The sequence below is a fragment of the Erpetoichthys calabaricus genome, chromosome 5 (assembly GCF_900747795.2).
Source record: "Erpetoichthys calabaricus chromosome 5, fErpCal1.3, whole genome shotgun sequence".
Lineage (NCBI taxonomy): Eukaryota > Metazoa > Chordata > Cladistia > Polypteriformes > Polypteridae > Erpetoichthys > Erpetoichthys calabaricus.
The window spans coordinates 59,972,283-59,987,199 of record NC_041398.2 but is presented as its reverse complement, the minus strand read 5'-3'; positions in this window follow the sequence as shown (position 1 = coordinate 59,987,199).

Sequence of the window (14,917 nt, the reverse complement as noted above, 5' to 3'; positions counted from 1 at the left end):
TTTGTCTTACTGAATTTTTCATTCTTAGTAAAGCTAAATATTTGATTAAGCAGAACAAAGACTTTTTTGATAATTGTTTGGTTAATTTTTTGGCTGGCCTGTACACTGGTACTGTGAGTGCTGTGCAGAGTGGAGGCAGGACCTCTGCGTTTTTCCCAGTTGATTCTGGGGTTTGTCAGGGGTGTGTTCTTGCTCCTACTCTGTTTAATGCTTATATGGACTGGGTGTTGGGGAAGGTCATGGGGTCCAGCGGATGTGGTATCTGTTGGTGAAGAAAGATTCACAGATCTTGACTTTGTTGACGATCCTGTGATCTTCGCAGAATCAATGAAGGCTCTGATCGGGGCGCTTGAGAGACTGAGCCAGGAGTCTGAGCGTCTGGGCTTGCAAGTGTCCTGGATAAAAACCAAGATCCAGGCCTTTAATGACCTCTTGGGCACAGCCATCATCAGTGTGTCTGTTTGCGGAGAGAGTGTTGACCTTTTTGAGAGGTTTACTTACCTTGGCAGTGACATTCATGTCTCTGGTGACTCTTCCTGTGAAGTCAGTAGATGGATTGGGAGAGCATGGGGGGGTCATGAGGTCACTGGAAAGGGGTGTGTGGCGCTCCCGATATCTATGCAAAAGGACTAAGGCCCAAGTCTTTAGAGTCCTGGTGCTTCCTGTCTTGCTATATGGTTGCGAGACTCCGACGCTAATCAGTGACTTGAGACGAAGACTGGACTCCTTTGGTACTGTGTCTCTTTGGAGAATCCTTGGGTGTCGTTGGTTTGACTTTGTGTTGAATGAGCGGTTGCTCATGGAGTCCCGAATGAGGCAAATTACCTGCATTGTGAGGGAGCGTCAGTTATGGCACTTCAGCCATATGGCGCGTTTCTCCAAGGGTGATCCAGCTCGTACGATCCTCATTGTTGGGGACCCGAGTGACTGGATTAGGCCAAGGGGTCGCCCACGTAACACCTGGCTGCGGCAGATAGAGGGTCATTTCCGGAGGGTGGGACTGGACTGTGTGTCTGCCTGGGGGGTTGCAAACCGGGATCCCAAGTTGTTTCGTTGTGTAGTGGGTGCGGCAACACACTGTACCAGTGCATGCTCCCCAACTTGACTTGATTTGTTTGGTTAATTCAGAAAATCTAGTTAGGGTCATTGACCTAAATATTTCTCTTAATATAAACTTAGTTAAACAAGATTTTAAAAAATAATCACACTCCCGTACCATTTGTTGGGCAACAGGAATGTGAACATATATTGCTGAAAATGGGTAGAGTATTTATTGACATACATGTCCTGTACTGGTGAGAGGGCAGTCTTTTTGATGGCCTGGCCTGTCTTTACTGCTCACTGTAGGGACTTGTGATTCATCGCAGTGCAGTTTCCATACTAGATTCTGATGCAACTGGTGAAAATACCAACAATAATACATCTGAAGAAGTAACTAAAATTTCAGGAGGCATTCTGAATTTCCTCTGTCTTCTCGGAAGATGCAAATATTGTTGCAGTTTCTTTACCAGATGGGTGGTGTTGTGTGTCCAGGTGAGGACCTCATGTACACACCAACCCAGTGTATAATGATATGTGATGCTCTCCTGTTTTGTCCCTTCCTCCATCATCTCTTTATTTTGTGATGCTCAGAGACAAGTTGCTGTCCTTGCACCACACCCTGGTGATCAGACCTATGATTATAGTGTTGTCAGCAAATTTGATGTTTTCACTGGAGGCAACACAGTTGTGAGTGAAGAGAGTGTAGATTACAGAATTGAAGAAACATTATTCAGTAGTGTCAGTATTAATTAGAAATGTGCTGGAAATAAGAAACCCAGTTCCATCAGGCTGGGGTCTGCCTATAAGAAAGTCCAATTACAAATAGAGGGATCCAGGTCAAAGATTTGCAGTTTGTCAGTTTGCGCCCAGTTCTGTTCTTTTGAATGCTAAGTTATAGCCATGAGCATCATTCTAGCATAACTGTTCTCTTTCTCAAAATGAGAGGGAGGGCCATGTGGATAGTCATAGAAATACCATGACTATTCTCTCAGTGCACTTCATAATGATTAGACACATTGTTGTATATTTATTTGAGCATAGAATGATAGTAGTCATTTTGAAAAAAGAATGCACTACATCGTGAGTAAGGGGGGTGGGGGTTGAATATATCAAATGTCTAAGTATTAATTTAAGATGATGAAAAGATGAAAGTAAACATTAATAAAATGCATATTTTAACACATTACATTAAAAATGATATGGAAAACATGCTCATTGTCTGTAATTAGAAACAGAGACATTCTCATAAATATCAACCAAGCAAAATTAAAAAATATCAAATTTTTTAAATATCTTTATATATAATACGCTACAGATTCTGTCCAGAATTTTAAATCACCTGTAGAACATTGTTAGTGTGTTAGAGAGAGGATGTGCAGGTTAGTTCAAAATGTCACCCAGTTTTGTTTTAATTAAACAACTTTGATATCTGAATAGAGCAGATCCAGCTTTTTATTTGGAATGAGACACAAATTGACAGAAATTTATCATAGTTCTTTCCAAAGTCATATGGTTGAAGTCAGCACATATTATTACTAGTGGGAGATGGCCGGTCGTTCATCCCAGCCAATACCCCCAGGCCACTAGATGGAGCCCTCCCTGTAGCATGGAAGTGCCCCAAAGACCAGCAGGGAATCATGGACAATGGAGTTTTTATTCCCGACCCTGCTGGACACCGTGGGGCCCACCAGAGGATGCTGCAGGGAGGCTCAAGGACTTACATGTGCCCTATAACCCGGAAGTGCATCTTAATTACCGCGACAGAGGAAACGACGTACTTCCGGGATGAAGAAGGAGAGTTTTCATCCGACCCGGAAGTGCTAACGAGTCACATGGCCAAGGGTTCAGGAGCACTTCCGGGTCATGGACTTTAAAAGACTGTGGGAAACCCAGATGAGTGAGCTGAGCTGGGTGGAAGGGAGGCAATGCATCTGGGAGTGGAGGATTGATTGATTATTGATTTATTATTGTGTTATTATATGAGTATAGTGGAGTGTAGTGTGCTTGGTGCACATTATTATTATAAAATAAATAATAATTGGACTTTTATCTGGTGTCTGACGTCTGATCTGAGGGTTCAAGGGGTCGACAGTGCCTCTGTTTTTCACATACTGCAGGGTCAGAGTGTGTCATTATTAGTGAATATTAATTTCATCTTAGTGGTACATCTATTGAGTCCTCGGATGTTCTTGGAGTTAGGATATTTGTGTTTTTTTAACAACAATTTCTGGTTGATAATTTTTTTTCATACTTTTGATTTTATTTTGATTTTTCTCTTAGATCCTTTTGCAATTTTTGAGATCATGAGTTTTGGTTTCATTTCCTGGTCCAGGGCAGTTTTTGCTTCAGTCCTGCCCCTTTATTTACTGGACTGAACAGATGCCCTGTCCAGTCAGAGATTTGTGTCATGTGCATGAGTGAACAATACTTGTCAAAGGTGTGTGGAACAAACAGCCTAGATAACACTTAGAGATACTGATTCTCTGAAAAGATCTCTTGAGGAGTTAGAAGGAGGACAATGCGATTTCTCTTGTGGGTGACACCTACCAGTTAAATATTATGAGATCTTTTAAAGATGCCCTGGTTATTTAAATACTGTGAAAAATGTAGCCATGCTGTAGTCTCAGAAGCCACCAAAGGTTACACTAGTCTTGTGGCTCTGAATCTCTATACACCTCCCTTTAACTCAGAAGTGACTCCAGAATAGGTCATTGAACCAGTAAGTTTGTAGTGGGCAAGCTGAGATATGTCAAAGGGTCATTGGCACAGGGAAAGAGAGACCAGAACTTTAGACGAGCAAAGAGAATAAAAAATATGAATGATAAGATGAAGGTCTTTGATAGTGGTACTGTGGAAATGAAAAGAGTGGCATCCTGTATAAGCAGGCCCATACCTGATACTTTTCATTCTCTCTTTGTTCATCTCTGCCCTCTACAAGTTGACTACTTTGATATTCTTTTGGCTTCTTTAGGGAATTAGTCCAAGTATAAAGAAATACACTACCATAACACATTCTTGTTTTTACAAAATAAGCCCATCCAATACCTTAACAAATTCATGGTTAAAGATCTAGTCATTTATTTTTAGGGCCTCCTTTTTAAAAAGCAGGTAATCTACAGTGAATAAAGATTACATAATATTAACAATGTTTAACAAAAAAAAAAACACAACATCTGATTGATAATATCTGATTGATTGTCATCTGTGAAATGTAGCTTTTAAAAATATTTAAATGAATAAATGTCCTTATATTTATTTTGTAAACTTTTTACACATCTTTTAGATGTGTATGAGAAAGCAAAATATACACTTTACTAGAATGTTAAATAAACCCAGGGACTTGTAAAAAAAAAAAAAAAGTTAAGTAAACCAGGAGCTCAAAAAAGTAAAACATAGACTAGTTAGCCTCTGAATAAGATCTCCGGGACTGGACCCAAGCACCTTTGCTCACTAAACTGAATATAATCCAGCTGGGTTCACTTGATTCACTTGGGCAATGATTAATAGAGGAATTACATTTATGTGAATGAAGTTGTACAACACTTTTAAGAACAGAAATTCTTCAAAGAAGGTCTAGAAGTTTCACTGCAATAGAACTGTGAAGAACCATAGGTCAAGCTCATAGGACTTGATATTACAAACCAAATATTCAGCACTTTGTTGACGTGTTGAATGGGTGTAGGACAATTGCTTCATTGGGTTAATCAGGTGGGCACCCTGCTTCACTGATGTTTCATTAATAGGCTCATGACAAGTCCATAGGGCTCAACAATGCCACCAGGTGCATTTCCCTCTGCTTTTACCCATTGCTTATCATTTTGTGGCCCAGTTGGAATCCTTTCTCTTCAGCCAAATCCAGTTGCTGCTTCGTTTGGCAGCTTCTGAAGGCGACTTGACGGCCTATCGGAAGGCTTGCCTTCTTACTCAGAAGCCTGATTCTTGATGTGGCTACAAATCCTCTACACCATACTTCTACTGAGAGCACCTGGGTATGCCAGCCACGTTGTTCTGCCTCAGCTGCTATGTCTGCATACTTAAGAATTATGCGTTCATATGCCTCATCATCTGCTGCCTTCCATGGCACCATTAACTACATAGTGAACAAGGACTTGTACGAGGTTGACCACAAGATCAGGTCTGGCCTAACAGCAGATGTAATAATTTCTACTGGAAAAAATTAGCTTCTAATTTAGATCAACCTGCATCTTCCAGTCCCAAGCAGTCCCCAGGAGGGTTGGTTCCTTTTTTGTAGATGGTTTCACTGGCGGTTGTCCTGCTGTTACGAATGGGATGGTGTTTGCGAATCTGGTGATTTGGGGGTGGGGTGGCTCATTAGTGGTAGATCTCCTTATCTCCTTTCTTCCAGGGTAATAGCCACTTGTTGTAGAACCTGGTTATGCCTCCAGGTGTAGTGGCCTTGGGACAGACTTGTTTTATAGCCGGTGAGGATGTGCTTTAACATTGCTGGGGTTTGGCAGAAAGAACATGATGGATCTTCTCCAACCCACTGATATAGGCTCATGAGTGGTGGAAGAACATCATAGGTGGCTCTGATGATGAAGCTCATTCAGCTTTCTTCCATCTCCTACAGATCCTTCCAGATGAGCTTGAGATGTGATGCTCCAGATTTTCCCAGCTAGACCACCAGCTGTCTTCTCTTGGTAGATGTTGCCCTATGCCATGTGGGTTGACTTATCCCTAACCTAAACCCACCTCTTCCTTGTTGTACCTGTCCCACAATGTCTCTATGTCTAAGAGCAGATATTGCTACCTGTATAGCATCAGACAGAGTCCACTTCCTCCCTAGATATGAAATGGGTGTCCAGTATGTTAGTTAGTTTCATCTTTAAAAACTGAAATAATACAGAATCATTCTAAAGCCAATAATCCCACTAAACAACAGGGCAAGAGTTTAGTCAAAAAAATGACCAAGAACATGATCATGACCTTGGTAGAATTACAGAGATTCAAAATGCAAAATTAGGGACACTGGCCAGAATACAAAACTCTCAGATCACTGCAGAGATATAGCCTCTTTGTGAGACTGAGTAGAGAGAAGTTGCCCCTGAGAAAAGACCCCATTAATAGAGTGCCTTCCGTTTACAAGAGGACACCTGGTTAACTCAGAGTAAAAATTGCAGAGATGGTGCTGAGTTCCAAAGACTGGGATATTTCTGATGACATAACAAATACTTGATACTCAAAGAAAGCATAGTAGATAGAGTAATTACTTTTCATCAATTTAAGAATTCCAAGGAACACTGTAGTTGTTCTAAAAAAAGTAAATATTCTTGACTTGTCTAGTCTCCATCCAGAATAAAATTCCACTGTAAAACTGTTTATAGACTTATATGTTTAGATGGGTGCTGACTTGTCATAAACATTGGAGGGCTAAAAAAAATCATAGGATCAACATAGGTATTTCAAACAATAACAGTAAGGATAATCATCATCATTAATATCAAATTGACATAGTATAGGAGACACAGACATCACAAAATAAAATTAAGCAATCAACACAGCAACAAGACTGCATCTCTAAATGCTGAATTATTTCAATGTATAAGCACCTCTCAAACAGTCTTACATTAAAATGTGTTAAAATTCAGCAAATATCACCATCCATTGACCTGTACCATCTACTTAACTTATTACACTTTTCCTATGTTGGGCTGGAATGCTAAAAAAGTTCTTCGTAGTGAGTTCTCTCTCTCTCTCTTGCTTGAAAAAGTTTTGTCATTGTGCATTGATTGGATGGATTGGACATTATCTTTTCTGCATACTGAAGAAACAATACACATGAATCATTGGTAAACATTTAAAAAATAATTATACTTTAAATTTCTCAAATTATATTATTATTTTAATCAAGTTTATTTAAGGTGCCTACATTTATGATTTATGGGTAAGAATACAGGTATCCCTTGTTTAACGCGGTTTTATTAAACTTGCCGGTTTTAAATAATGCTATTATTTTGAATGCGAAAGCCCCTTGAATACTGCAGCTATAAATTTGATTAGCACAGTTTTTTTAAATTGCATAAAAATGTGGAAACGAGAGGTCACGACTGAACGTGCAGGTGTCACCACCCCCTCTACGCCCAAGCTCAGCGGCCATTATGAACATTTGAACTCTCACAGAGTCATAAGTCACCAATTCAGTTGCCAGCAGTCAACTGCTTTGCATTTTTCCACAGATTTTGCTACAAAATAAAATGTGTTTATTTATACATTTTTCAGTATCTTTGGTAAATAATGCGAAGCAAATAATGCCAAAACCTTGAAGATTCAGGTAATGAAATGACACATCTAAAATTAGTGTGGGTAGAAATTTGATTTTTTCTTATGGTGCTGTGAAAATATTCAGTTGGTTTCATTAATTCCAGTTTAATGCATGGACAGTGCAGGTCTGAGGACTATAAGAGAACATTATTGTAAATAATAGCTAGAAGTGAATAATAAAAATCTCCCCCGGCCCTTGAGAAAATCAAACTGACCTCCAAAATGACATATATATGAGTAGTACGTGAAACATTTTATGCAACACGTGTAAAAGTAAATGGACTGTCACTATATTGAAACACTATATTGATAACAGAAGTTTTTAAAGCACACTAAAACATTTCTGTAAAATTTAGAAAAAAAGTAATGTTAAATATTGGTGTCTCATAACAATGAAAAAACCCTTTACTGACAAGGAATTATCTATCATTAGGAATTTCTTTATTTTTACTGTTAAGGTTTATCCAAGGACAAAGACTAATTCTACATCAGTGACATTTTGATTATACAACAACGGCTTTATCTCAGTTTATAATTTTCTTTTAAACATTATGCAGATACATTTATATATAAATAACAAGCACAGCTGTCCAGTGTGATGGAGCACCCCCTATAAATTGCATGCAGTACATTTTCAAGAGACAGCAATATTCTTGTGCTTACTTCAAGGTTGCATCTTGATATACCAGTTGAGGTAAAGCTGTTTTATGCTGAAAAGAAAGCAAAATGATTTACAAATTTCCATTCATTGATTAAAAATTTCCGGTGTGTACACATTCATCACATTTTTGATAGTGACTAAGAAGTTTTTGAATCATCCCAGATCATCTGATTTCTCCTTGAAAACAAGTATCAATGAGATGGGAAGTGTTTAAAATTGAAATCTATTGTTAAATAACAATTCAGTTTGTTTTAAGTCTACGAGAAGAAAGTAATGCAAGAAAACAATTTATAAAATCTAAAGCAGAAGCACTGCTGAAGACCTGCCTGCTCAGAAATATCTACTGCACTTGTTCATCTGACATGTTTTCAAGTTAGAAATACAGCAATTTAAGTAACTCTGTCACTGGTGTGCAGTTTCTAATGCATTTCACCAGTGTTCATTCTTGCTTGGATCGACCAGTTTGTAAAATTACATATATTTGTGGATTCTCTGGCCTTTTTTTAAACGGGCTAGCTTTATCATCCTGTAATCATCATATCCTTGACATTACCTTGTGCTCTTGAATTGATGTCCATTGCAGTCAAATCTGAATTTCTTCTACTTTCCTTTTACTGCATTTTCTTTCATTTCTGGTGTTTTGTCAGACTACTCTCCATATTTATTTTTCTTTTTTTTTTACCTTGTGATCACTTCAGCAACTCCCTATTGATATCCATTTTAGTCTGTCTGACATACTCTTGTCTCTTGTTTCTATATCTACTTCTATTCAAGCAGTTGGCCTTCAGCTTAATCTAGCCTCTCATCCCTCCTTGCATATCATTTTCCTTCATGGTTTATACCACTTTTTCATCTCTTCTTTTCCCCTTGCTTCTACACCTTTCTTTTTGTTTAAAGTATAATTTCTTCTTTTTCCAAACATTCTAACATGTTTAATATATCTGTTTTTTCTGCCCCAATTACTTTGCCCACTTCTCTGTAGACTTGATTATTTCTTTATAGATAACTATTTCTATTTCTAAGTACAACATTACTGTTATCACCGACCATGCCCCTTTGATCATGGAGCTTAAATCACTATGCCCCACATACTCATCTCACAACTGCTATCTTAACCCGCTTTTATTAGCAGACGAGAACTGTACAGAATTTATAAGCAAATCGATTTCTTTTTGAGACAAACTTATCCTCAGAGGTCTCTGCTGGAATACTCGGGGAAACTTTGAAGGCTTTCTTAAGAAGAAATATTAATTCATATCTTTCCCACAAAAATAAATCAGAAACCAAGAAGGTATCAGAGCTAATCATTCAAATTACCAGAATAGATCAAAAACATGCCAGGTGTCCAAATGAGGCATTTTATAGTGCCTCTGCATACTGAGTTAAACCTCTTGACAACTAAAGAAACAGAACAACTAATTTTTAAATCAAGACATCAATACTATCAACACAGAGAGAAGGCTAATAAGATCTTAGCTCAACAAATCCACAAGCAGGAAGTTCACAATGCAATCCAATCCAGACTGAGACAAAATCATTGACCATAAAAATATAATGCACATATTTAGAGACTGCTATAAGTCTTTGTATTCTACAAGATACAACCTATTGTGTCTCTGTATGTGTTACAGATACCACAACCAGATACCCTCAATGCAGTGGAACTGGATTAACCTCTGGCACTCTCAGAATTACAAGATGATATCAACTCACTTCAGAGTGGGAAAGCAGCATGCCCTGATGGCTACCCGGCCAAATTTTATAAAAAATTCTCAATTAAGTTATCTCCCCTTTTATTAGCAACATTTACAGAAACTAGAGATAATAAAATTCTACCTCAAACTTTTCACCAAATATTAATTACCATCTTTCCTAAGCAAAATAAGGACCTATTACAATGTGAATCATACAGACCAGTCTCACTTTTGTATAATGATATTAAGATACTCTCCAAAGTCCTAGCTAGAAGGATTGAGAAAGTACTTCCTTAGGTAATAACACAAGACCAAACTGGATTTATTATAGGCAGACACTTAGCTTCCAATCTTCGACGCTTGTTTAATGTAATATATTCACCCACAAAGTCTAACACCCTGGAGATATTATTATCGTTAGATGCAGAAAAAGCAATTGAAATGGTTGAATGGAACTACCTCTTTACTACACTAGAGAAATTTGGGTTTGGCCCGACCATATGTGCATGGATCAAACTACTGTATACCAGTCCAGAAGCTTCAGTTTGTATTAACAACATTAGTTCAGATTACAGTGGAACCTTGGATTGCGAGTAACTTGGTTTGCGAGTGTTTTGCAAGACGAGCTAAAATTTGTAATAAATTTTGACTTAATAAACAAGAGAGGTCTTGCAATATGAGTAGTATGTATACGCTTTGTCTGCTGAGCATCATGTGATCACAACTGAGCTGATTGTTCTTCTCTCTCTCGCTGCAGGATTGTGGGCAATCGTCTCCCATTCGCGGGCTCAGTCGGCGTGCTTCACTCATATAATCAACATCCGTACGAGCATATACTGTTTACTATAGCATTGTGACCATGAGTGTATGTTGTAACATGTGAGTCTCTGTCTTGCACCCCAAAACACGAAGCTGAGTCTCAGTATTTTAGCGACACCAGCTTTATTCAGCTTGAAACAGGAACAGCATGGTTATTTATTGTAGCGGGATCTGCCACTCTCCTATACACAGACACATCAGTCAAGCAATGTCAGTGCTAGGTTAGTGGCCAAGTAATACTGTGCCATGCGCATTTATAATGTTCCTTTTTCCTTTTATCACCCATCAACGGCAGGCGCTTATAGCACGTCCGCGATCTTTTCGAATTCGCTTTTACGGCGAACTGCTACAGCGCTGGGAGCGTGCGGTTGCTTCGGGACACTCTTCCGCATGTTGTCCCGTTGGGTGAAATCCCACAAGAGTTTAGAAACTCACTCACACCAGCGATGATTCTTTTCAAAGGTAAAGCGCAGGTTAATTTGTTTTATGCATTTTTATTCATTTTTATATGAATAGTTTTGGGTTGTGGAACGAATCATCTGAGTTTCCATTATTTCTTATTGGGAAATTCACTTTGATATACGAGTGCTTTGGATTCCGAGCACGTTTCCGGAATGAATTATGCTCACAAACCCAGGTTCAACTGTACTTCAAACTAGAAAGTGATAGTAGACAAGGATACCCCTTGTCACCACTGCTTTTTGCAATCGCCATTGAGTCACTGGCAGTTCACTTTCAAAATGGCTTATGAGATAAAGGGGATTATCAGAGAAGGACTTGAACAGAAAATTTCACTATATGCAGATGATATGGTACTATATATATCAGATCTACAAAATACTGTGCCTGCAGTCCTAACAGCACTAACAAATTATAAAAATATTTCTGGTCTCAGAATTAATTTGGGCGGCACGGTGGTGCAGTGGGTAGCGCTGCTGCCTCGCAGTTGGGAGACCTGGGGACCTGGGTTCGCTTCTCGGATCCTCCCTGCGTGGAGTTTGCATGTTCTCCCCGTGTCTGCGTGGGTTTCCTCCGGGCGCTCCGGTTTCCTCCCACAGTCCAAAGACATACAGGTTAGGCGGATTGGCGATTCTAAATTGGCCCTAGTGTGTGCTTGGTGTGTGGGTGTGTTTGTGTGTGTCCTGCGGTGGGTTGGCACCCTGCTCGGGATTGGTTCCTGCCTTGTGCCCTGTGTTGGCTGGGATTGGCTCCAACAGACCCCCGTGACCCTGTGTTCGGATTCAGCGGGTTGGAAAATGGATGGATGGATGGAATTAATTTGAATAAAAGTGTGCTCTTTCCAGTGAACTCTCCAGCACACAATATTAGATTGAACACATTCCCTTTTATCATTGCAGATTATTTTAAATACCTAGGGGTAAACATCACAAGTAAACATAAACCTCTCTATCAAAAAAAGTTTGCTGTCTGCATAGATGGTCTAACCCTCATCTCACTTTAGCTGGAGAATTAACACTGTCAAGATTAATTTCCTTCCTAAGCTTCTTTTTCTATTTCAAAACATTTGCAATATACATCAATAAATAATTTTTTAAGAAGTTAGATTCAATCATAATCTCATCCAAAGGTTATGATGAGTATCCAAAGGGTGACCCTACAAAGACCTAAGGTAGAAGAAGGTGGCATGGTTCTACCTAACATTCAGTTTTATTACTGGGCGGCAAATATACAAGTTATAAAAACCTGGACATTGGACACAAATAGATGAACATACACAGGCTTGGTCCACAATAGAAATAAAATCCTGCGGTACTTCATTATATTCCTTACTTTGTACCCCAATAAATACAAGTCATCGCCAATATACTAACAACCCAATTGCGCTTCATTCACTCAGAATATGGAACGCAATGTAGAAAGTATTTCAAGATAGAGACGTTTTTATCTCTGGCACTTTAAACTTAAAATTATATATCGAGCACATCTGTCTCGATCCAAAATGTTTCCAGGGCAAAATCCAACCTGCAAACTTTGCAATCAAGTTCCAGCCTCATTGGGCCACATGTTTTGGGGGGGCACCAAATTAACATCATTTTGGACCAAAATCTTTAAATGCCTTTCAGATATCCTTGGTGTCACAATCACTCCTAATCCACTAACAGCTGTGTTTGGGGTACTTCCAGATGGGCTTAAGGTGGAGAAGGACAAACTGTAATTGCCTTTACTTCACCATTGGCAGAAAAATTCTAACCCACCTCTTTTAAGTCAGTGGGTAACTGATGTTATATATTGGATTAATTTGTGCAAAACGTTTTTAAAACCTGGCAGTATCTAATCAATGACATTTTAGAATAAGCATTTAAATTGAGGAAGCTGATTCTCAACACTCTTTTATTTTAATAATTTTTATGTATGTATGTATGTATGTATGTATGTATGTATGTATGTATGTATGTATGTATGTATGTATGTATGTATGTATGTATGTATGTATGTATTTACTTATTTTTCATACTTACTTACTCTGATGGCCTAGCTCTCTTTCTCATGGGTGGGGGTTGATTTGTTGTGAACTTAGTTTTGTAAAATTTGACTTGCTTGTATGGAATGTTATTTGCTTTTAATAAATTCAATAAAATGCATTAAACATTTTTGATAAAGTGTGTTAAACTATAACACTTTGTTTTCTGTGTTTAAGACAGTTTTCCACCCATCCACTGATCACACTGTGTCTCAGTCTCCAGGTTCTTTTAGTTTTATTACAAGCCTGTCCTGTGGGAAACTTTTAATAGCTTTCTGAAATTCAAGATGTATAATTTGTATATTTCTGACCATACACTTTTATTGCTTTCTCATAGAATTTTTACATCATTCATTCATGTCCATGTTGGCTGTTCCTTAATACGCTTGTTTATGACATGTGTTTTCCCTAAAAGCAGCTACCATTAATTTACCCATGATGCATATTATCCTTAATCACATATAGTAATACAATTCAGCTCAATCAGCTTTTTATAACTGGATACCATTTGTGAGCTTCCAATTTGAAGTATTTTCCCTTGACATTTGAAAATGTGCCTAGGGTCAACTGTATGAACTCATTAAAACTCTTAAACACTCTAATATAATGGTTATGCAGCAGTTTGTTTGATTTCAGCTTTATTAATCAGAGCAGCACTTACCTCTCAATAATCTTCTAAATTACTAAGTACCAATTCATAGTTTATCCATTCATTTTCTGAGAAGCCAAGGTAAGGGATACTTTGTCAAGTTCAAGAATCAGGTGAAGGTATACTCAGTAACTGTTGGCGGATCATTTTTTAAGGTTTCATTTTTCACTGTTACTCATTTCTATTGTCGTTCGCTTCTTGGCATTGTACTGCTAGTGCAACTCTACTGTAATTTAGGCCAAGGAACTCCTACTTTACTTTGTCATAGAAATCTAGCTTTCAGTGAAACACAATCTCTAAACTCTTTGAGTGTTCATTAATACAACTGCTCTTGACATACACTGCTCCAGCTTTTCCTTAATCATTGCTTCCATTAATTTACTCATGACACTTGTGAGGCTCACTTACCTGTTGTTACATGTATTGTCTCAGTCACCTTCTTGTTATGTAATGTGATAGTGAGGAAATACCCATAAACACAAGAAGAATACAGAAAACATCCATGGCCAAAATCACATTGACTGTAAAGCAGGAATATCCTGCCATGTAGTCCTCACTTTCTAAACTGTTATTTGGATAAATCTGTAAAATAAAAATACCCTTCACCTAAGATATGTAGAAGCATACATGTATGCCTTTGAATTCTGATTTTTATGCCACAGTCACAGTTCTGGGGATGCAGAGTGGTACAAGAATAAACTGACAATTCATTGAAAATCAAAATTCCAAAAAGATACTTTAAATATTTCTACAATAACAAGAAAATTAATAACATTTAGGTGTTCAGGAATGAGTGAATACTGTATGTAACAAAACTGCGAAGATCATGTTTATTCCTGTAGAGCTATAAGACTTCACATAAAGCAAAAAGTATTAACCATATGAGTCTATATAATCACAGAGATTAGAATAAACTTGAATAAGAACCTGTTCAATTAATTCAAAAACAATCTTAATAAAAGGGATTATGGCAACATAAAACTCAACAAATCTCCATTGTAAGGTAGTTGGGTGGGGAAAAATAGTTGAACACTTGTTTGAAGACAAAAACTGTCATTGACATTATTAATAATGAATGCTTATTTCCAGGAAAAAATAGAGCAGCCAGGAAAAGAATACTTCGCGTGTAATGAATGTCAAGATTGCAGAAGGTCTTCCACTGAATGAGACAGATTGGCAGACTTTATCTATGGAAAGAATTTTTTTTTCTTTTTTTCACTTGACAATCTCAGAATCATTTTTTTATTACTACATTTTCAAAATCTTCTTAATGCTCTTAAAGTGTGCTT